Here is a 19,783-nt window from a genome sequence, read left to right as displayed (position 1 = left end):
TAAACTCTGTGCTTTCCTTGACTTTGAACAAGAAAACACAGCTTAATAAACACAACCAACAAGACTTTTTTTCCCCCACAGTTACTTCATGTGTAAATTCCATTCATTTATTTCTGTAAATGGGATCTTAGTGTACAAATAAGAGATAAGGGATTTAAGGGTCTCAGTCTTCTCAGCTAATTGCAGTGTAAAACACTCTGCATGTTTGTTGCAAAAGACCATTCTGCAATGGCTCAAATAGCTCAGAAAATTGCCTAAATCGTCTTCACTTCATTAACAAATGTCATATGTACAGATCGCCAGAAGACTTAATGGTAGCCATGCCAGTAGACAACTGCCAGCACACTGTGGTGAGTGAGGCCATTTGTAATTCTCATTAACAGTTCTACCATTTTTGGTAGTATGGAAAGTGATAACACACTGATCTAACAGTCATTAAGAACTTTTTCTTACTCCTTTAGGATTAATTTGCACTGACCCAGAATTCTCTATTTGCTTAACACAAGCAGTGGGCCACTTTGATGTTATCTGCTTCTATAAACAATAGCGTACAGTTCTCTCCTGGGCTAAAACAGCTCTTATTCTACTGAGAATTAGCTGTATTAATCATTCTGAAGTCCAAGAGCGCATGATCATAAATTGTGTGCAGGGACCTCACTTAGCAACTCCCAAGACTCTCATTTATCAACCTTTTTTCCCCCTTCCTGGATATTTAGTATGTAGGGAGTAATTTATTTCTGAGCCGGTGCTTTGTGATGTCTTTCATGTTGAAGTAAAGTTGGAAAACTTTCTGCAACAAATATAATTTTTCTTACTTCCTTAGTGTAAAAACAAGAATTATGGACCACAGCTACAGACTGATTCCCTCAAGTGGCCAGAACAGAAAACACAGGCAAAGCTTCCAGTCACTGAGCTCTGAATGGAATGAACCAGACAAGGGTAACTACAAATGAGATGAGTTACACACTAAATATGCCTCTTAGTTATTCGGTCAGAGTTTAAAAAATGTGAGGCATCTTTAAAGCTGATACCTGCCTAACTTTTTTAACTTTCTCAAGGTATAATTAAAGCAAGATGAAATCTTCAGAGAACACTAGCGTAGTTTATATTTTTCCAGAAAAGATCTGGCTACCAATGAATGATGTTTTTGTCTTTACCATTCATCAGTCATTTTCCCACCCTGAAAACACAATACAAATCTGCCAAAAATGTAAGGAGGAAAAATGTTGTTCCATATCAGCTTAGACTTGATATGATATCATGTATTTCACATTTTTAATGCAGCTGGTAAAAGGCTTTTATTTAAAGTCTCCCTTCACTTACAAAACTCCCTTGCAATATACTACAAAGTTAGAATGTACAGAAATTACAGATAGAGGCCGTGAACACATTTTGAGTGAAAGGATAAAAACTTTGGGTCTTAGGTGGCTGTCTTTTATCCATAGGGCTCAATTTCTTCAGCATTTGGGATTTTCCATTACCTGAACCAAGACTGGGAACAGAGGCTCAGATTCTGCTTTTTTGAGAGGAGCGTACATGAAATATCTTCACTGACTTACTGGGGAAAGTCCAGATTTAAGTAATTTTTGATGAGAAAAGAATTTTGGCCCTACTTGGACAGAATCACACTCATGAGCACAGAAATATCTCTAACTTTTTTCCTAGTTTTACCCTGAGCTTAACTTCGATTTCAAAGCTCTCACTCTTTTATTGTAAACATGTGGTTTCTAAAGCACTGCGCTGCTCCAAAGTTATCTGCATGTGAGTTTATTTTGCATTAAGTACTTCAAAAATGTCTGAACATAAAATGCCAACAGAAATGGCAAAAATATAAATAAATCACTACATTCAGCAAAAACATTTAAATTCAGAACGTAATAAAGAGAGTCAAAGTTTAAAAAGTTTTTGCCAGAGTGTAAACTGTAGGACAGTAATTTATTTTTTCCTGTAGACAGTTTTGCTGCTGCATCCAGAAGATTCTCAAAGGTTGATTAAAAAAAATAAATTAAAAAACCCCACAATTGAAAAATGTTTATTTCTCCTGAAGATATTCTCACTTCTGTGATTTGGTGTCCTCCTCAGCCATTGAGAACATTTACTTAGCAAAGGCAAAGCATTGCTGTTATATTCACAAATTCTCCCTTTCTTCCCATAAACAAGTGTTCAGGAGCTGTGATCTATCCTCACCTAGAGCTGTGTAGTCCCACTGATGCCCATAAAAGCTTGAGGGCAGCTGCTGGGAAAGCTGCCCTCAAGATTTTATGTTTGAGGCTGCCCTAAATTCTTTCTGGATTTCTAATTATGGAAGAGTTTGCTTCCATATTCAGGGGGCAAAACTCTGCCAGCAGTGATGTAAGGCACCTGGATGATTTTAATCTAGTAAAATTGTCAGTAAATACCTATGAAAGAATTTTTCTTTAGGACTATGGACATATGCATATGTTGCATATGTAGAACAGCTAATACCTATATTATGTGATGTAGATGTGCCTGAGCCAGACCTACCTGGGTGTTACAAGATTCTGGGCATCCTAGTTCACTAGACTGGGTAACGTGTCATTTTGTGGAAGGAATGACTTTTTTTCCCCTGCCTCAGGATACCCCTCAGGATACCTCACTCCACAGAGCACTGCAGGTGTGCCTACAGTGCAGTTAATCTCTAGCACATTGGCTCACCTTTATCTAAAATACTGTGGATGGATGCTTGACACAATCCTCAAGAGTTATTTTTGCATCACCCATACACTGAGAACTGTACTCCTGGCTGAAATGAGGGTAAATGGGGGCTTTCAAGTGCCTTTAATGCATGGTCAGCATGCTTTTGACTGCTTATTCTCTGGTCCTTTGTATACTGCTGTTGCAGTGAGATTTGATCTGTGCTTATACCTTGAGCATTATCTACTGGATCCTGTGTCTGTAGCCTGAGAGAATGAAACTATCTGCTTAATTTAAGATCCATTTTAAGAAGTTAGAGCACTTCCACTGCCCTTGTCACTCAGGCTTGCATTGGCATATCTAGCAAGAATTGCACAATTTGAGTACAGCTTTTAATTCATTGAAGTCCTGCTATAGTTATTATTAACTCTCCTGAGACATAATAACTGATATTAATTTTGCACTTTCCATTAGCTGTCACTGTGTATTCATTTCCATTTATAGGAAAACTCTTTTGTTCTAAAAGCATGTTCCAAAAATTTGCAATGCTGAAATATGTATTTGCCTATGAAAGCTCAATGACCACATTACATCTAAATGTGAAAGTATAAACATAAAATCATGTTTACTGGGGACATTATAACTAACAGTAGATTTTAAAGTTCATTTAAGTCTTTTTCATTTATGGCTGTATTCAGTGGCTCACCTACATTAATAATTTCATGATAACACAGGAGAGACCACTTAGACCTAAGGACCTATCATTGAGAACTCCCCTGCTTCTGCTCCCTGGACATATCTATGAGGGCAGCCATGCTGACAGGTAATAGATACGGTGTGTATAGATACCTATAAAGGTATTTTCCATATGCATTATCTAGCTGACAAAAGAATTTGACATCTCCACCCAAGAAACCAGAAAGCTATTCCACTTTTGGAAGACCTTCTTTTAAAGAATGCCAGTTACCTGTTTAACGTCTAAAATGGTTTCTGCACCTTGAAGAAGAGTGACCTCTGAAGAGCTTACACGTTGTTGGTGGTCCCTTTAAAACAAACAAGCAAAATCTTCCAAAAATCAGTTTCTATCTATAAACTGCTTGTGCTGCCGTTTAGGGTTTGGGGGGGTAGGAAGGAAGCAGTCTTTGATCAAGGTTTGTCTTGAACCTATAAAAATGAATAGACAAAACTTGATGGTCTGTGTGGAAAATTTGCTCCCCAAACATCCTCGCCTAATGGTTCCCTTCTGATACTTTGCTCCCTGGAAGTTTTGTTCCTTTCAAAGTGGAATATGAAAGTGATAAATGAGGACTTGAGGAAGAGATCACTTGATGGGAGGATGCAGCCGGATTTTAGTAACAGAGGCAACGTCAAGCACTTCATTTACGATCCAGTTGTATGTTGAACAGCAGGAAATGAGGAATCTGCTCCCTGTCAGCAGGTACTCTACAGACCCAAAATGAAAACTCAGATGAAACCATTTTGAGAGATATTCTATTCCTCAAATATTGGCTCTACTTTTGACATGGTGTATCAGATTCTTCAGGGGGGTGGAAAGGAGAGGATGAATGTGGGAGGCCTTTGGACACTGTTCATGACAAAGAAACGAATAGGCAGCATTTTACTTCATGCTGTTTTTTCAAAATGTCTGATGACTACTTAGAATACTGAATTGTAGAAGACCACTAAACTACACTGAGTTTAATGGAGTTCTGAAAGGGAACTGGAAAAAAACACACCAATTATGGGCTGTTGAGTTGGAAAGTGGCCAACATTGTTCCCAGGATTTAGGTGATCTTGGACATTAGAGCATTTAATATTTGATTTGTGAATAATCTCCTGTTCATTTACCGTGGGAGTAAAAAAAGAAAAAAGAGAAAAGAAAAAAGGAATCCAGAATACAGAGTTCAAGGATTTTAAAATTGAGCAGGGGAAGGAGGAGATTATACCATGCTTAATCCTACAATTTCCTTACTGCTAATGAGTTATGGGTGGATATACAGTTTTTCTAGCTTCTGAACTGCAAAGGGCAACAGGAATTCAGGTTCTGTTGCCCTTAAGCAAAATCTGGTAATTCTATCCTCAGAATGTTCCTTGTGAAGCCCCTTCTGACTGGGAGTTCAATAAACACCTTTTTTCCAGAAGGTGCGATGGCCTTGAAACTACTCAATATATGAAAAAGACATCAAAATGTCTGCTGGATCTGCAGTTGTTTGAGCATTGGAAGCTTTGTGTTGTTATTTACAGATAATATGTCCATTGCTATTACAGATCAGGCAGCACAAACAGGAGTTTGTGGAGCTGGTCAGGGGTCTGACACTATTGAGAAATAAAATGCTGAGATTTTACAGCTCTTTCTGGTGGTTGAATGGAACTGATAAGAGGCAGAGGTAGGCAATGATGCAGGAGGCTGGTAGGGTGACAAGTTGGGAACACCATGGCCAGAAGCAGCAATGAGAGCTGGACCTGCAGTTGCATAGGCAGATGCTTGCTTGCCATAGAAGAGGAGAATGCTTAAGTTGAGGTCCTCCAAAAAGTCAGTGTTGCTTACACCTGAAGTCTGAGATAATGTGAAGAAATTTCTTCCAACATCAAGGAGAAACAATTCTTATAACCAGAGGCTTATAACGAAGAAAACTTTTCCCTTGCTATTCCCTTGCTTGTAAAAAGAGGAGAAAATATCAATGCTTTGGTGTACAAGGAAGGGATAGACAAAACTGATGGTAGAAAATGTTATGTCTTTGGCCAAGAAAAGCACATGAATTTGATGTTCATGACAGAAAATTAATAAACATGTTGTTACTTTTGTGCCTTCTGCCTGCACTCAGCTTTAACTGAATGCCAGCTTTGGCTTCCCCAGCAGTTCCCATGGCACTGGTTCTTGTGGATCATGCTCTTTAATCACGATTCTGTTATGCCATCATTTAGACAAAGTCTGAGTGAGCCTCTTGAAACTTGCACCAATTATTGCACTTTTTAAAGGTAAGCAATCAATTATAATTAGTCCAGTGCAAATTTTTTTTTTTGTCAGCTGCTTGGAATATGCTCCTTCTGCTTCACATCTGTTTCAAGACATGCAGTTAGCTTCTGTTTCCTTGTCATTCCATCTTCAATTTCACAGCTGCATGTGTCCTACATGCTGCTGGTTTTTTTCAGTGATGGCATTTAGATTAAGTTATTATTTCTTCCTTTAGTCACCATTCTGATAGATGTCCGTGTCTGTTCAAACCCACCTAGAGATCAGGATTGAAATTTTATCTACCTTAAAACAATCTGCTACCATAGAGGACCAGCAAACCATATTTTTTCCTCTGAATTAGCCACTAATTAAAACCAAAGTTTTATATATTTTGAAGCTATTTCTCAGCCCTGGGGGGTGATGGTGGTGTTCAGTTTTTTATATCAAGGGCCCAAGCACTAGTAAAAATGCTTTCAGCCTCAGTTTCAGGGACTATGTGGCTGAAGGAATGGAGTGGTGAAGTTTTTCTCCAAGTACAGATGTTTTGACCATTTAAACAGAGGTGGCAATATCTCAGCCATTATCTTTATGTCACATCACAGCATATACACAAAGTAGGCTCCCAGAACTTGAAAAGAACGCCAACACTACCTATCAGATCTGGTCTGTGAGAAACATTCACTCACTTAAATAAAATAAAGGAAAATGAAGAGATTTTATTAGCATCAAACCGCAGGACACTGTTGCCATTTGAAGTTCCAGTTTAACTTGAAGCTCCTCTTTGATATTCTTACTTGATGAGAGTACATGATGGCCATAAATCCAACTTGGCAATGATTCTGAAAGGTCACCTGCGGATATTGTTTTTCATGGTGTTAAATAGACTGTAATGGTCTCATTATTTCTCCAGAAGGACAAGTGGAAGTCCCATTGGTCTTCTTGCTGTCTCATAAATAATTAACAGGCTGTTTTAACTGGGTATAACCTTTGCACAGAGTGGCTGAACTTCACCGCATAGCAGAGGCAAAAGAGATTCAGAAAAATATCATCCATCACTGATGGTACTAAAACATTCAGGTAATCAAGGAGTAAAAATAGGAGACTAATAATCATGTGGTAATCAAGCAATAAAGGCAACAAAAACAATTGCCTTTCTGCAAACATCTCAATATTTTTAGCATCCTCCATTATCCTTGTTTTGTCTTTTTTTTTTTTTAAATCTTCCCACATGACCACTCAGGTAATTTCTAACATGAAAAACTGTGGAACAGGTGAGAAAAAGTTTAGAATGTTTATTTTTCTCTTCTGCCAAAGGTAAATTCTTAAAGATGAGGCATAAATGTTTCTTTTCATTACCAACATAAAACTCAAAGCTTTTAAGTGAGGATGACTAAAATAAAATCCTGCATTTAAATATTGTAATTCTTTGGTGTTAGATAAATTAACCTATTCAGCCTTCTATTCTGAGCATCTTTGACAGAATACCAGGGTCCAATACTTGTTCTATATCAAGTATCTAAAACACAATGCTGAAATCTGCCATGTCTCACCTGGAAACTCCTTTTTGCTTGATAACAACTGATGTTGGCAACAAGGAGCCAGGTCTGAGCTTGCAGAAGACATTTCATCATGACAACATGATGGGAAAGAGGGGAAAGTGTACTTGCTATTGGATAAAGAAAAGATTGTCTGGGAAAGAAATGCTAAATTCCAGCCAAACGGCAAAAAATAAAGAGACTTAAATGAAAAGAATCAAAGAGAGAGGGAAAAAGAGAGACAGAAAACATCAATCTCTGGAATGTTTCAGTTTTATAGAAAGGCAGACACAGGTATTCACAGCTCTGTCTTTCTAATGAACTTCAAATCTGAATCCCCACTCTCTGTTTGTAAACAAACAAACCAAACCCTGTGCCAAATTTTAGAACAATGCAATACTCTTTGGCTATGGTGAGAAGACTGAGAAATTACTGTATCCAAGGTAACTATTTCCTTTCTGGTCTGTTTTTAAACTGAAACGTAAGAAAATGTGTTTCATTTTTCTACTGCAAACATTCTTCTTCTCTCCTTTGTTCTCCATTTTGGGAAATGAAAATATCTTTCATACAAGTCATGGCAAGTTCATATAGAAAAAAAAAGAGCTTAACAATTCAGCTTTTGAAGTTCACTGCTGTGTAATTGTATTCCCTCTTTGGGCCTTATAGTCTTGGACTGACGAATACATGATAGTTAGAGGAAAAGGAAAGCTCTGAACACCCATCACAGGAGGAGATGTGGGAAAGACTGCTCTTGAACATGTGCTCTCTTCCAGGATGCCTGTAGCAGCTCCATAAAGCAATGAGCCTGAGGCAGGGAGAGGAGGCAGTATTTTAGAGCAGGAATAGTGGAAAACTCCAACTGAATCTCTCAGACAATTGATGGGAATAGCAGCTCCTATTCCAGACCGTTAGCTGCTGGTGGCAGCATGTCTCTGAGGAAAACCATGGTTGCAACAGCCAGGGGAATCCTGTCAGGCAGCTTTTCATGTGGAGGCCAGGGAAGATTTCAAGCTGCTTCTCCCTACTGATCCCTGAACTTCATGGGTGTTAGAGGCCTTGCTCTCCTGCCCTTCATGCCAAGAAAACAAACAGTACCTGGGGAGTGCCTTATAATCAGCATTTTTGCAGCACCTTCCCTTTCAATTTTTAGCATTTTTTATTTATTTTTTCCCCTAATTGATTTATAAGAAAACAGTAAAAGACAACCTTCAGGTAATTTTATTAAGCATCTATAATGGGTGGTAATCGCTAGCTGCATGCCACAGAACCTCAGTGGTACTGCTCAAGATGTCTATGAGGTGAAGAGGGACTACTTGGAGAGATTTATTAGGTTCTTAACCTCAAGTTAAAAAGGAAAGATAAATAGAAGGAAGTCTTCTCCCAGTAGACCTCAATTACTTAGTCAGAAGATGCATTGAAAACCTTATGTTTTTTATCCCAAGATTCATTATTCTTTATGTAGCTTTTCTTAAAGGTGAACAGAAGAATTACATTCAGACTGAGGTGCGGAGCTCCCTCACCTTGAAGGAAAATCCAAAATGAAAACAAAACCCGAGAACATTTCTGCATGCTCCCCCTATAGCCTCTTGCATGTACACACACAGAGTTGTGGAGATGTTCACACATGTCAAGCTTTGTGCTCTGGCCTCCTGTTTCAAAGCCCTTGTGCACTCAATTGACAGATTTGAAGATTCGTAAAAACAAAGTTCTCTTACTGACTTTAGGAAATCAAGCCTCATATGTAAGCAACTTGAGTAAAAAGAAACAAAACCTTATTGATACTTACTGACATATTTTGTGCCCTGAAAAAAAAAATAATTGAATTTTCTATTAATTCCATGTTAAAGTAAGAGTAAGCAAACCTACAGGTGGTGACTTTCAGCAATAGCAGTCCAATGGTGACCATTAGTGCTTGCTGATCATGCTTATTAACTGATGCAGTTTCTGTGCAACCTGAGGTCATAACTATGGGCTCTTTGAATATGCCAAATTTTCCCCATGGTCTCTAAATGTGTACTTGAACTCTACAAACTGAGAGGAGGATTTTCATTCCTTTTAGCTTAGAAAATATTGTGCTCTTACTGACTGTTACTATTGTCTACTGCATGCAGGCATGGGATGGAAAGCAAACAAACCCTGAAGATGCAGGTGTGTGATGTGTTGAAATCTGATACCTCTCACTGCCTGTAAGTAAAATAAACAGAATTGACTTAAGTGTTGATTGTAACCTCAAAGTTTTTTTTTTCCTTTTATCTCTTAAATATATATATATTGGTGACATTTTAAAACCCTGGGTCTTAATTAGTTTTCAGGGGGAGTTCTTCCTAAACACAGGACAGATTCTGATCTTCTTTGGCATTTAGTACAGTGTAATGAAAGAGGAACCTCATCCTGTTTTATCACTGGCTTCAAGGGATTTTGCAAAATTTCCCATTATAACAATTACATAAAACAAGACCTGAATCTGTCTTCTAGCTGCCAGATAGCAATCATCACAGAAACTTTAAAATAAACAAAGACCCAGAGGCTACCTGTTCATTTGCACAGTGACTGCAAGCTGCCAAGGCTGGACTGAAGCCAGCCTTCAGGTCAGGTTTACATTATCGCCAGCAAAGGAGAAAAATCAGGTCCTGAAGAAAAAAAAAAAAGGTACCGTAGTCAATAAGAAATTGAAAAAATCTGATTAGCACATCTGCGATTAATCAAAGCTGTCACAAATAATTCAATAAAACCTAACTCTTCCCTGAAATCTATTTTGACTCAGTTTACAACAGCCTGAACAATTGTGTTCCCCTTCAGAAAAACAAACAAACAATTTTCCTGGCAAACAAGGCACTATTATTTTAACCCTACAAGGGATGAGAGTTTATGTGTACATATTACTACGAGACACAATGCCTAGAACATAGGACATGTTTCCATACTACTTACAGAGTAGATTTATGTATTTCTTAAGGGCTTGTATCCTTAACATGATGGACTGAGAGCCTACGAGACTGAATGAAATAAAGGTGTGTTTGGTTTGGTAAGCACCTGAATGAAAGGCTGCCAAGTGAATTTTGGGGCCTGCTGGAAATGTTGTACATAATACAATACACTTCTCAAGGCTCTGTGTTTGATCAACGCTCCTGTGTGGTTTTGGGAGAAGCTGTGTCCATAAGGAAATCCCTTTTTGATTTCTTTTTTTTTTCTTCTTAAATTATTTAATTTGAACATAAACTCAAAGCTCTGAAAGCTTATTTTAAATCTTAAAGATCCCTTGCAGCTTTTCATAAGAAACTATAACATCAGTTATGATACTCTGGCTTCCTGAATTTCCCTTGCATTTTTCTTGGATTCATTATTTTTCACTTTCAGGGAGATGAAAGTTAGCTCTGTGGTACAGAATGAATGCCCCTGGGGTTTTGGTGGGGAGCAAGTCATCCTCAGGGACCCAGAGAGGCCATGATCCTATGCAGCATTGAGAAGCACTTGGAGAAAAGGGAAACTGATAGACACAGAGATTTAATAGCAGCATTCTGATCCTCATCTGTCTAGCCACAGCAGGAGCTAGAGTAGCAGGAGGTCCAGCTCCTCCAGCTCCTGCTACAAAAGGAGAGTCTTAATGCAACCAAAATGGCTACATACAGCTTCGTTTCCCACATCTTTCATTGCTCCTACCCCATCCTATATTTGATATCTGCCCCTTCACCTCTCCAGTTCCATGCCACGTCTGCAACATGGCTGCCTCCACCTGTAAAGTTCTCCATGAAAGGACTCCATTGTAAGGGCCAAAAGAATGGGGACTGTATGAAGAGAAAGCACCATCTACATGATAGAGGGATCATGTTTGCACACATATAAAGCAGTGAAATACTAATGGGTTCCAATCAAACATCCAGCCCCATTGCCTCTTCTTTGTAATATCTATCCATGACAGATACAGTATTTTCAATACATACGCGTCGATGTGTGACAACACCCACTCTAGAACTCTAAAGATGCAAATACAGCTTTCTTAACACACACTGCTCTGCCTTGGCTCTGCACAATTGCTTCTTTTTTTTCTTTTCTTTAATTTTTCTATTTCTTATGTCACATCTTAATTCAATGTTTAGTCCTGCAAACTACTGAAAATCAAAATGCATGAAGGCACAGTGTGTAGAATAGTGCCTCAAAAGTACAAGTTCTTATGAGAAAAGATTATGCTTGTCATATCTAGAAAGCATCTAAACCACTAGTATCATTCTGCAAAGATAGGAAGGCCAATAATAAATAGAGCACTGAAGATGAAGTTGGATGTATTTTATAGCATTAATTTCACAGGACACAATGGAATATCCTTAGGATGGCTTTTATGCATCGCTGTAGCAGATTTATCTCATCTTAACCAAAGTGTAAACAAACAAGACAAAATAAAGCTCTCAGTATGTTGTTAACTTCATATAACAGAGTGCAATAAAATTGTATATAGTGTTGTTAAACTTCTCTACAACCACAACTTTGGATGTTGTACAAGTCTTGGAAATAGCACTGCTTCGTGGATAATAAAATAATGTGAACAGTGACTATTGGATCCAAACTTTGGTGAATATTATTATTAGAGATGCGAATATTCCCAGGAAAGCAGCTTTTATTGTTGCGCATGGATACATTCTGTAACTCTTATATATTGCTGGCAGAATGTCTATGGTGGAAAATTGTGGGCAATTCACATCAAGCAAAATGTGCAGGCCAGGAGTTTTGCATTAACATATCCGCTAGGCTACACTGAATTTATAACCCCTTAAAGTGGTACAAAGGATTTTAGTATTGGATATAAATTATGTATAAAACACTCAGCATGAACTGTTGTCCCTGTATTAAGGTAGGTACACCAGGCATAAAAAATAAATGACAAAATGTACATTAATGTTAAGAGGTCAACTTTAAACTGTCAAAATCAAGGAAACGCAGAATTACTGCTGAATCCCTTTATCACTCATTTTACCCCCTACTCAGTTCACACTGGGTCATCCCACTTCTTTCTGAGCTAGAGTAAAATCTCTGCTGACAAATAAGGAGCAAGTAGGAGTCACCAGCTTGAGTACACATGGGGCAGGTGATGACTGACGACCACTGCTACTGGCCTGATCATCATTCTCAAGAAAAAGCCCATACCTTCACGCAACAGATACAAATTTCTAGATACAGATACAAATTTTCATCTAGGAACATTCTCCTTCTAAGCATTGCTCACTCCCCTCTTACTGTATCAGTGTGTGCTACACTCACTCAATATTTAGCCTACCACCTTTCTTTAAAAAAACCCAACTTATTCTTGTAAAACGGAACCCCACTATATTTTTGCCTTCAGGAAATTACTAAGCTATAAATAGTAGCATCTCTAAGCTGTAACTAATAATATTTCAAGTCATTCAGAGAGGTTGGGGTTCTGAGATAAGTGCTTCTTTTTTCAAAACATAGGGAAATATGGACAAAGGGAATAAACAGATATTGCCAGAAGAAGAAATATATGATACTCAATAGCAAACCAAAACATCCCTTCATGGTATGTCACATTAATTTCCTAAGAGCAAAATAATAACAGCAACATCAGTGTCAAAGAGTTAACAATGAAGCAAGGTTAGCAAGGAGAACTAATTATAGATTATACCCCAATTAGAGACTTGGATCACCACAGTTGTGCCATCACTGAGCATTAGCATATCAATGTTCATATTCTGGAACAGAGATAAAAATGTCAGAGCTGAAAAGTAACATTACTTGTAATGCTGTATCATACTCCTCTCTAAATATGAGCATATTAAACATATCCATGCAAACACACATATAATGAACATAAGCTATATTTTAAAAAACTCGGGGGGTAAACTTGGCTTTGGATTGGTCAATGGGAATATGGAATGCAGCCATAAATTTCACATTCAAGAGGGACTAACATGTAACTCAGCCTAACTGGCAGCTCCCTCCAGATCACAGGTTTTCATTCTTTTCTGTTAATGTATTGCTCTCTGCATCACCCTTATTGACAGTGGTTAGATCAGCACCCAAATCAGTGAACATTATCACACTCAGTAACTTGTGACTGAAGAAGAAAGATGTTCAGCTAAAAGGCTTCAAGTGACAAAGATCATAAGCAATTATTTTGCTTCAGGGAGCAATTACACACTTAAAACATAATTTTAGTCCTGCCTGTAGCCATTGGATAGCACTATGGTCTAGTTTTGGAGACCAAAGGAGCTCCTATAGACATATGTAAATTATTGTGATTTAGTTGTTTTGTGAGCCTAATAATCCATAACAACCTAGATGCCAGTTACACACAGAAGATTTCAGTTGTCTCCTCCTGTATCTAATTAAAAAATTGTCACACCAATTGACAAACCACTGTGCTGAGGCACAGTGCAGATTCACTCAGGTTTTCTAAAAGGTTTCCATTTTTGTCTTCTACAAAAGAGTTTGTAAGGAAAAAAAAAAACACCTCCAGGCCTTCCTTTCAGTCACTAAGACCTTTACAGGTGAAAAAAGAAATGCTGACACTTGTAAGGGTAGTTGCTGCTGGAGTTACTGTGAGAACATGAGCACATTATTTTAGATGTGGCTGTGTGAAGATGCTGTGTCCAGCTGCTGCTTTTGGAAAAATTTCTCAAGTTAGTTAAATCCAAATGTTTCTTTCCACTGTATTTCTACAGGGACAAATACATGCCTGGCACATATGCTACATTTCAGAAAGATCAATATTCATAGCATGAAGCTCCCAGAAGTGTTGATAAATGCAATTTAAACCACTTAGAACAAAAACTGTCAAGTTCAATTTTCGACACATTTGTGGCACTAAAATGACAAAGTATGTGTGTGCCTAATCAGTGTGCTTTCACCTATGTTTTAGGTTTGAGGGTTTTTTTCCAGTGTGGGTTATTCATACTTGGAGTTTTCAGGTCTTCTGTACTTCTTACATTGCTATTTGAGAAGTGGGTCCTCCTTGTACACAAAGGAACAGGATCTAAGTGCCCTGTAAGTAGCAGCATGGAGGCTCAGCAGAGCTGTTCCAACATGTCCTTCCTACAGTCATTACAAGTTAGGTCCCTCTACAGTGCCATATATAAGTGAAGGAAGCATTTTCTGCTTTTAGAGTAGTCAGATCATGAGGAATACTGAACCAAAGACTAATTAATTGTGATGCCATGCAACCAGTACAATTTCTCCTGATTTGTTGGTGAAACTCCAGGAGAGCAAAATCTGCCCTATTGCATTCTGGAGGCAATGTTATTGGAAATAAAATGCTGAAACTAGAAAGGTACAGAGGGCTTGGTAATAGCTTATGATATTGAATATCTACCCTGCTTGGTTTTGGTGTGTTGGTTTTTGGGTGTTGTTTTTTTGTTTGTTTGTTTGTTTGTTTTTTAAGGAAAAAAACCAAAAAAGACTATTTTCAGACTGTTTGTTATGACATATAATTTGGGCAGAAATTTTGGTGTTTTCTGAGAACATCTGTTCCTTTCCAAGATTACTGAAGGGAAAAGTAGCTTGAACTGAAGAGCCTCTTGAAGAATGATTAATCAACAACCCAATGAGGTGAGCTTGTTTAGGCCAGTGAATTATGAGGGGGTATTAGCTGGATGTACTTGCAAAGATTCAGGAGAAATTAAGCTGTGATTTCTATTTGAAGGAATAGTGAAGGTACAACATGATCAAAATTAGTTGAGAAAGCAGCTAATTAACCCTTCCTCCCAAGCCTAGAGGTTATGAATGAATTAGAAAAACGGTTCCCTAAACCCCTGGTTATATGACAATAATGAAAAAGCATTGTGCTAGGAAAGGAATGGCATGTGCAGTGAATTTGCTCCTGGTAAGTGATACAAGTAGCCAATATGGAAACATGCACAAAATAATCACTATAGGAGCAACCTTTAAGTTCTGAGTGAGTGCAAATATTCAGACACATTTTTGACTTTTCTTATTTGAAGTATTATAGCACTTTAAATGCCAAAATGTAAAATCTGTTCTACAAATGTCCATTTTGTTACAGTCTTTCATGAGGACATTAAGGCTTTCAGGTGCAATAAACTACCCCTCTTTGTAACAACACCCCTTTATAAACACAAAGCAAATCATTATGTGGAAAGGGGAGAAGTTAAAAGCCCTAAATCTTCCATTCCCAAGGATACTGTTACCTTCAGATAGAATGTATTTTTTATGTATGTATTTACTGCTTAAATGTAGTATATTTCCATTGGGTTTAACTGACAAGATTTTAGGGAGTTCTTTATTACTGATTTATGTCTATACATATAGACACATATATGTTCAACAACCCATACACTTTTTTGCTTCTGTTTCCTAGCATAAAATTATTGCTTTCCCTGGAACAATGAAAATGCGACTGCTTTCTAGACCAGTGACTATTTCTTTGAAGAGGCTCATAATAGGATGCATGAAACATCTGGAAGAATTAAATCAAAGGGTGATGGAATTCCCACTGGAGAACACATGTCAAACAAGAAAAAGAGTCTTGTGGAACAAATGAGATTTTGCCCTGAGAATTAGCAAGTACAACAGCTAGGCTTAAAGTTGGATTGAGGCAAAAACTCCTAAGAGCCCTATTGATCCAGTTTTTAAAAATCCACTGTGCTTAAAAAAAAGAGGAGAATTTGTGTAAAGTAGTCTACAAGCAAAAAGTCTGGTTTTCTCATTCACAGCCACTATTCAGAGCAATTCCTGAGACTCACAATAATCCACATGTAGAGAACGCAGTCTGGGAGATGGATTGCATCTGATAAGCTTACAAAAATACTCAACTTGAGCCCTAAAGCTGAAGTGGGGAAGGGACCACCAGATTCATTAGATGTGTAGGGGTCCACAAAGAGAACAATAGAAATTCATGCTACTAGTGAGGAGAGAGGAGGATTTGTTATTCCTTTTTAACATCTTGGTAAGGACAGACAGTTAGAGTGGAATAAAGATCAACAACTCAAGCTGCTTCTATGTTTATTGAGGAAAGAAAATTCTCCTCCATCTGTATTCTAATAGGCAGCTCCATTCAATCTTGTTCTATTTCTGTCTTTGTATTCCAATAAACTAAAAGACTTATGGAAGCCAAGTTGCAAAGAATGAAGAAGGCTATTATTGGCCATATGTGACTTTGGATGAAGCAAAGTAGGTTTTCAAAACCCTTATTCCTTAGTGGACCAAAGGCAACTCAAGAGAGCAGTGATATACTTTTCTCCTATGTTTCTGAAGTTGTCTTCACCCTCACTTGGTGGAAGAGAGAACAAGAAGAGTTGTGAATGTGAAAAGGCTGAATGATCTTGGATTGGAGATACATTTGGTGGCTGGATTAGTTGATAGAGATCTAAAAGACTTTAGGTCATTTGGATTTATTGAAAACAAAACTCAAGAAAACTTGTTACTTTTTTGAAGTGTGTTGTTTTTACACTATAGCTGGACTAATCTGAGAGGAAAGTGGTGGGAGAGCAGATGTTTTACTCTGGATAATGCAGAATGTATTTGCAGTCTGAAAAATGCAAAGTGAAGCACATCCTTTATGCTTCTGTATCTCATGCAGTGGTCCCCTATCCTCTCCAAAGAACCATGAGATTTATAATTACAGAGGTTCTGATGCTTTTCTGTCACCTGACTGTGTGGGGAGGGGATCACCAATGGTTGTATTCATTGCAAAACTTAGTCTGTTGGACCTTCATTCAAACTGCTGGATTGCTGATAAACGAGAAGAAAGGTGTACAGCAGGAAATATTTTAAGGGTAAAACTCTTTTGGAATCTTTGTGGAAAATGAGCTTCCTCTGTAGACATAACAAAAAAAGTTCTTTTCATCATGGTTAAATATTAAACCAATATGAACAGATATCTGAACTGTATTACTGTTAAAGTGAATAGCGCAATTCAGATGGTTCACCCTGCTGCAGAAATCCCACTGACTAAAGATTCATACACTGGACCCTTATGCCTTTTTAGCACACCAGTTTCTTAGGCTACCATTCCTACGATGTTTTTATTTTTACCTTGGAAATCTTTCTTTACAACTATTCTTCATGCAATTTAAGGATTATTTCCACTTTGTGAATCTTAGAAGCATGTTGCTACATTTGCAAAAGTAAGTTTCCTGACATGCTGGTTCTCTGCCTTCCTGTTAGCAAGTGCAAATTGTGCCAGAAAGGCATGCTGCTTTTCTGTGATTGCAAAATTAATTGGATTTGTCAGCAGTAGTCTGATTTATGACTCTTGTTCAAGTCACAAACATGTAATCAGTGCTAAAAGTGGTGGTTGATAGGTCAATGTGATGAAATCTCTTGCTAATGCCTCACCTTTAGAGAATATTCATGCATTCAAATAATCTAATTTCCTTCTGACTGCTTCATGTTTCTCTAACAATCTCTTTTCTTAAGATGAATTGATGATTTGTTCTGCTATCAGCTATCTACTATCCTAAAATTCAATGCTAGAAAACTGTTTTTTCCCCCCTTTGAAAATGGTGTATTTATTGTAGGACATATACCTAATAAAGGTGCTCATGATGGTAAGTCTGAAAATATTTTTTACAGTTTTGCAAATAACTTGGAGCATAACAATCACACTGTGCTTTTTCTTCCATACACTAGGAATTCTATAAATTGTTATGAGTCAAAAATGATACATTGATAATAGGAAATATTTGCCTTTAGTGTCAGCACACACTGTGTTTAAAATGCACAGGCAAGGAGTAGGACAACTCACAGGTGCAGTGTTTACAGAATCAGTGTCTTAATTACCAGGTAGCAATACAAAGTATACTATAAAGTAAAACAGAGAGAAACATTTGAGAAGTTTGCAACAGTGCAACAAGTATAACTAATTCTGCAATTCAATAAAATGAAATATTACATTTGCTTCTTTGTAAAGACCAGTAACATTCATAATACCAGCTGCCAACAAATGAAAGATCTTAATGTATTCCAGTGAAGTTTCTTTCAACAGAATTTCTGCTTCATAAGTTTTCTAAACAAGAAAGCATCTGAGCTCCTCCAGCATAGAGCTTTTAAAGGCTATCAAATGGCATTTAAAACACACACACTCTACACACCAAACTCTGCCTCTTGTTCCCTCCGTGTTAATGGTACAGAGCGTCTCACAGTAATTAAACTAAACCCTGAAATCTTGACCATTGTGGTTGCTAAAGATCCCATGCACTTTTCAGGAGAGAAGGGGCACTAACCACAGTTTCCTCCACAAATTCCCAGCCAGGTAATTGCACTCAGCCTGCCTAAAAATCGCCCATCCAGCTTCCACTGAGTAAGCTATTTTCACTCACCCTCTCAGTGAAACTGCTGGAGGGCATTGCATGTGCGGGCTGACAGCTGTGTTCTGTCTTAATGCTCTCTCGCTTTGCTGAATATGAAAACACTGCTACCATAACACAATAAAATGAACAAAGTGACAGAAATGTTTTTGCCATAAACTTTAGGAATAGCAAATAATCTAATAAAGGCATTTGTAAACCAGGCCATTAATCTTTACAAAAGATTCTGCTGTGTAGTAGGTTATCCTCTGTACCAGATAACACAGAAATGAGGCAAAAAGTTGATGATCCCCAGTTCACACATTTAAGTGTGCACATTTCATCTGTATTAATTGGGCAAGAAAAAGAGCAGCCTGTATTGATTTAGGAAGTCACCCATGCAAGTGAGACAAAGAATTTGCAAGGAAACTCTGCCATTCACCCAGATATATTTTCAAGCATGCTTAGGAAAGCCTTTTTTTGCTTTCTACCTTCTTCTGACTTGATGGGAGCCTACGGGAGACCAAGATGTTCAGGCAGAAATTCGATAATAGAGATCAGGGTAAAGCGACACAGCTTCCCAGATACACTCCAGAGATACTTAATAGGTTCTGTCATAATCCATATGTTTTCTTCAAAAAATAGGAATAAAAACCAGCTGCCTTACAATAAATTCTAGCTGCAGTATAAGTTAATTTTAAACTGATGTAGCATTCAGTCAGTTTTCATTTAAAATGACAGCGGATATCTTTGCCAGAGTAAGTGCAGATTTGTAAAAACAGATGACAAATGGTAAAATGTTTTTTCATCAAGACAAATACTTCTTTTTAATATGGAGCTTTTAGATAATAGATTGTTTGTCCTGGGTTTAGCAGTAGCAGTCATTTTTCTCCTTCTTAGTAGCTGGTGCAGTGATGTGGTTTTGACTTTCAGCCTGGGAACAGTGCTGGTAACTCAGAATGTCCTTGGTCAGAATAAACATTACTGAGCAACAACTAAAAACATCGAAGTCTTATGCTCTGCCAGGGAGGAGCGGAAGCCAGAAGGAAGCAGAGACAGGACACCTGACCCAAACTAACCAAAGGGGTATTCCATACCACAGCATGGTATGGCAACTATATAAACAGGGAGCAGTTACCTGGAAGGACTGGATTGCTGCTAGGGTCAGGCTGGGTACCAGTCGTCAGGTGGTGAGCGGTTGTATTCTCTCCCCTTGTTATTTCCCTTATCATTATTATTATTGGTGGTAGCAGCAGTGATTTGTGTTATCCCTTAGTTACTGAACTGTTCTTATCTCAATCTGTGGGAGTTACACTCTTTCAATTCTCCTCCCAATCCCTCCAGGAGCAGGGGGGACGAAGAGGGGAGTGAGCGAGCAAGTA

Source organism: Melopsittacus undulatus, chromosome 1, assembly GCF_012275295.1.
Source record: "Melopsittacus undulatus isolate bMelUnd1 chromosome 1, bMelUnd1.mat.Z, whole genome shotgun sequence".
Taxonomy (NCBI): Eukaryota; Metazoa; Chordata; class Aves; order Psittaciformes; family Psittaculidae; genus Melopsittacus; species Melopsittacus undulatus.
This window is presented reverse-complemented; position numbering follows the sequence as displayed.